The following is a 5,581-nucleotide window of genomic DNA, read 5'->3' as shown; positions in this document are numbered from 1 at the left end:
TGGGTGTGGTGTCAGCACTGGGGATGGGGAGCATGGGGAGGGGACAGAGTAGCCTGGGTGTGGGGTCATCACTGGGGATGGGGAGCATGGGGAGGGGACAGTGCAGCCTGGGTGTGGGGTCAGCACTGGGGATGGGGAGCATGGGGAGGGGACAGTGCAGCCTGGGTGTGGGGTCAGCACAGTGGATGGGGGAGCATGGGGAGGGGACAGTGCAGTCTGGGTGTGGGGTCAGAACTCGGGATCAGGGGGCGGGCATGTGGAGGGGACAGTGCAGCCTGGGTGTGGCGTCAGCACTGGGGATGGGGAGCATGGGGAGGGGACAGTGCTGCCTGGGTGTGGGGTCAGTACTGGGGATGGGGAGCATGGAGAGGGGACAGTGCAGCCTGGGTGTGGGGTCAGCACAGGGGATGGGGAGCATGGGGAGGGGACAGTGGAGCCTGGGTGTGGGGTCAGCACTGGGGATGGGGAGCATGGGGAGGGGACAGTGCAGCCTGGGTGTGGGGTCAGCACTGGGGATGGGGAGCATGGGGAGGGGACAGTGCAGTCTGGGTGTGGGGTCAGCACAGTGGATGGGGGAGCATGGGGAGGGGACAGTGCAGCCTGGGTGTGGGGTCAGCACTGGGGATGGGGAGCATGGGGAGGGGACAGTGCAGCCTGGGTGTGGGGTCAGCACTGGGGATGGGGAGCATGGGGAGGGGACAGTGCAGCCTGGGTGTGGGGTCAGCACTGGGGATGGGGGAGCATGGGGAGGGGACAGTGCAGCCTGGGTGTGGGGTCAGCACTGGGGATGGGGAGCATGGGGAGGGGACAGTGCAGCCTGGGTGTGGGGTCAGCACAGTGGATGGGGGAGCATGGGGAGGGGACAGTGCAGCCTGGGTGTGGGGACAGCACTGGGGATGGGGAGCATGGGGAGGGGATAGTGCAGCCTGGGTGTGGGGTCAGCACTGGGGATGGGGAGCATGGGGAGGGGACAGTGCAGCCTGGGTGTGGGGTCAGCACTGGGGATGGGGAGCATGGGGAGGGGACAGTGCAGTCTGGGTGTGGGGTCAGAACTGGCGATGGGGAGCATGGGGAGGGGATAGTGCAGCCTGGGTGTGGGGTCAGCATTGGGGATGGGGAGCATGGGGAGGGGATAGTGCACCCTGGGTGTGGGGTCAGCACTGGGGATGGGGAGCATGGGGAGGGGACAGTGCAGCCTGGGTGAGGGGTCAGTACTGGGGATGGGGAGCATGGGGAGGGGACAGTGCAGCCAGGGTGCAGGGTCAGCACTGGGGATGGGGAGCATGGGGAGGAGACAGTGTAGCCTGGGTGTGGGGTCAGCACTGGGGATGGGGAGCATGGGGAGGGGACAGTGCAGCCAGGGTGTGGGTCAGTACTGGGGATCAGGGGACAGACATGGGGAGGGGACAGTTTAGCCTGGGTGTTGGGTCAGCACTGGGGATGGGGAGCAAGGTGAGGAGGACAGCACTGCCTGGGTGTGGGGTCAGCAATGGGGATGGGGGAGCATGAGGAGGGGACAGTGCAGCCTTGGTGTGGGGTCAGCAGTGGGGATGGGGAGCATGGGGAGGGGACAGTGCAGCCTGGGTGTGGGGTCAGCACTGGGGATGGGGAGCATGGGGAGGGGACAGTGCAGCCTGGGTGTGGGGTCAGCACTGGGGATGGGGAGCATGGGGAGGGGACAGTGCAGCCTGGGTGTGAGGTCAGCACTGGGGATGGGGGAACATGGGGAGGTGACAGTGCAGCCTGGGTGTGGGGTCAGCACAGCGGATAGGGGATCATGGGGAGGGGACAGTGCAGCCTGGGTGTGGGGTCAGCACAGGGGATGGGGGAGCATGGGGAGGGGACAGTGCAGCCTGGGTGTGGGGTCAGCACTGGGGATGGGGAGCATGGGGAGGGGACAGTGCAGACTGGGTGTGGGGTCAGCACTGGGGATGGGGAGCATGGGGAGGGGACAGTGCAGCCTGGGTGTGGGGTCAGCACAGGGTATGGGGGAGCATGGGGAGGGGACAGTGCAGCATGGGTGTGGGGTCAGCACTGGGGATGGGGAGCATGGGGAGGGGATAGTGCACCCTGGGTGTGGGGTCAGCACTGGGGATGGGGAGCATGGGGAGGGGACAGTGCAGCCTGGGTGAGGGGTCAGCACTGGGGATGGGGAGCATGGGGAGGGGACAGTGCAGCCAGGGTGCAGGGTCAGCACTGGGGATGGGGAGCATGGGGAGGAGACAGTGTAGCCTGGGTGTGGGGTCAGCACTGGGGATGGGGAGCATGGGGAGGGGACAGTGCAGCCAGGGTGTGGGGTCAGCACTGGGGATGGGGAGCATGGGGAGGGGACAGTGCAGCCTGGGTGGGGGGTCAGAACTGGGGATGGGGAGCATGGGGAAGGGACAGTGCAGCCTGGGTGTGGTGTCAGCACTGGGGATGGGGAGCATGGGGAGGGGACAGAGTAGCCTGGGTGTGGGGTCAGCACTGGGGATGGGGAGCATGGGGAGGGGACAGTGCAGCCTGGGTGTGGTGTCAGCACTGGGGATGGGGAGCATGGGGAGGGGACAGTGCAGCCTGGGTGTGGGGTCAGCACAGTGGATGGGGGAGCATGGGGAGGGGACAGTGCAGTCTGGGTGTGGGGTCAGAACTGGGGATCAGGGGGCGGGCATGTGGAGGGGACAGTGCAGCCTGGGTGTGGGGTCAGCACTGGGTATGGGGAGCATGGGGAGGGGACAGTGGAGCCTGAGTGTGGGGTCAGCATTGGGGATGGGGAGCATAGGGAGGGGACAGTGCAGCCTGTGTGTGGGGTCAGCACTGGGGATGGGGAGCATGGGGAGGGGACAGTGCTGCCTGGGTGTGGGGTCAGCACTGGGGATGAGGAGCATGGGGAGGGGACAGTGCAGGCTGGGTGTGGGGTCAGCACTGGGGATGGGGAGCATGGGGAGGTGACAGTGCAGCCAGGGTGTGGGTCAGTACTGGGGATCAGGGGACAGGCATGGGGAGGGGACAGTTTAGCCTGGGTGTTGGGTCAGCAATGGGGATCCAGAGCAAGGTGAGGATGACAGCACTGCTTGGGTGTGGGGTCAGCGATGGGGATGGGGGAGCATGGGGAGGGGACAGTGCCACAAGGGTGTGGGGTCAGCACTGGGGATGGGGAGCATGGGGAGGGGACAGTGCAGCCTGAGTGTGGGGTCAGCACTGGGGATGGGGAGCATGGGGAGGGGACAGTGCAGCCTGGGTGTGGGGTCAGCACTGGGGATGGGGAGCATGGGGAGGGGACAGTGCTGCCTGGGTGTGGTGTCAGCACTGGGGATGGGGAGCATGGGGAGGGGACAGTGCTGCCTGGGTGTGGGGTCAGCACTGGGGATGGGGAGCAGGGGAGGGGACAGTGCAGCCTGGGTGTGGGGTCAGCACTGGGGATGGGGAGCATGGGGAGGGGACAGTGCAGCCTGGGTGTGGGGTCAGCACTGGGGATGGGGAGCATGGGGAGGGGACAGTGCAGCCTGGGTGTGGGGTCAGCACAGTGGATGGGGGAGCATGGGGAGGGGACAGTGCAGTCTGGGTGTGGGGTCAGAACTGGGGATCAGGGGGCGGGCATGGGGAGGGGACAGTGCAGCCTGGGTGTGGGGTCAGCACTGGGGATGGGGAGCATGGGGAGGGGACAGTGCAGCCTGAGTGTGGGGTCAGCACTGGGGATGGGGAGCATGGGGAGGGGACAGTGCAGCCTGGGTGTGGGGTCAGCACTGGGATAGGGAGCATGGGGAGGGGGACAGTGCAGCCTGGGTGTGGGGTCAGCACTGGGGATGGGGAGCATGGGGAGGGGACATTGCAGCCTGGGTGTGGGGTCAGCACTGGGGATGGGGAGCATGGGGAGGGGACAGTGCAGCCTGGGTGTGGGGTCAGCACTGGGGATGGGGAGCATGGGGAGGGGACAGTACAGCCTGGGTGGGGGGTCAGAACTGGGGATGGGGAGCATGGGGAAGGGACAGTGCAGCCTGGGTGTGGTGTCAGCACTGGGGATGGGGAGCATGGGGAGGGGACAGAGTAGCCTGGGTGTGGGGTCATCACTGGGGATGGGGGGCATGGGGAGGGGACAGTGCAGCCTGGGTGTGGGGTCAGCACTGGGGATGGGGAGTATGGGGAGGGGACAGTGCAGCCTGGGTGTGGGGTCAGCACAGTGGATGGGGGGAGCATGGGGAGGGGACAGTGCAGTCTGGGTGTGGGGTCAGAACTGGGGATCAGGGGGCGGGCATGTGGAGGGGACAGTGCAGCCTGGGTGTGGGGTCAGCACTGGGGATGGGGAGCATGGGGAGGGGACAGTGCAGCCTGAGTGTGGGGTCAGCACTGGGGATGGGGAGCATGGGGAGGGGACAGTGCAGCCTGGGTGTGGGGTCAGAACTGGGGATCAGGGGGCGGGCATGGGGAGGGGACAGTGCAGCCTGGGTGTGGGGTCAGCACAGTGGATGGGGAGCATGGGGAGGGGACAGTGCAGCCTGGGTGTGGGGTCAGCACTGGGGATGGGGAGCATGGGGAGGGGATAGTGCAGCCTGGGTGTGGGGTCAGCACTGGGGATGGGGAGCATGGGGAGGGGAAAGTGCAGCCTGGGTGTGGGGTCAGCACTGGGGATGGGGAGCATGGGGAGGGGACAGTGCAGTCTGGGTGTGGGGTCAGAACTGGGGATGGGGAGCATGGGGAGGGGATAGTGCAGCCTGGGTGTGGGGTCAGCACTGGGGATGGGGAGCATGGGGAGGGGACAGTGCAGCCTGGGTGTGGGGTCAGCACTGGGGATGGGGAGCATGGGGAGGGGACAGTGCAGTCTGGGTGTGGAGTCAGAACTGGGGATGGGGAGCATGGGGAGGGGACAGTGCAGCCTGGGTGTGGGGTCAGCACTGGGGATGGGGAGCATGGGGAGGGGACAGTGAGCCTGGGTGTGGGGTCAGCACTGGGGATGGGGAGCATGGGGAGGGGACATTGCAGCCTAGGTGTGGGGTCAGCACTGGGGATGGGGAGCATGGGGAGGGGAGAGTGCAGCCTGGGTGTGGGGTCAGCACTGGGGATGGGGAGCATGGGGAGGGGACAGTGAAGCCTGGGTGTGGGGTCAGCACTGGGGATGGGGAGCATGGGGAGGGGACAGTGCAGCCTGGGTGTGGGGTCAGCACTGGGGATGGGGAGCATGGGGAGGGGACAGTGCAGCCTGGGTGTGGGGTCAGCACTGGGGATGGGGAGCATGGGGAGGGGACAGTGCAGCCTGGGTGTGGGGTCAGCACAGTGGATGGGGGAGCATGGGGAGGGGACAGTGCAGCCTGGGTGTGGGGTCAGCACTGGGGATGGGGAGCATGGGGAGGGGATAGTGCAGCCTGGGTGTGGGGTCAGCACTGGGGATGGGGAGCATGAGGAGGGGACAGTGCAGCCTGGGTGTGGGGTCAGCACTGGGGATGGGGAGCATGGGGAGGGGACAGTGCAGTCTGGGTGTGGGGTCAGAACTGGGGATGGGGAGCATGGGGAGGGGATAGTGCAGCCTGGGTGTGGGGTCAGCACTGTGTATGGGGAGCATGGGGAGGGGACAGTGCAGCCTGGGTGTGGGGTCAGCACTGGGGAT

The sequence above is a fragment of the Erinaceus europaeus genome, chromosome X, assembly GCF_950295315.1.
Source record: "Erinaceus europaeus chromosome X, mEriEur2.1, whole genome shotgun sequence".
Lineage (NCBI taxonomy): Eukaryota > Metazoa > Chordata > Mammalia > Eulipotyphla > Erinaceidae > Erinaceus > Erinaceus europaeus.
The sequence above is the reverse complement of the archived record's forward strand: the minus strand, read 5'-3'. Positions refer to the sequence as shown.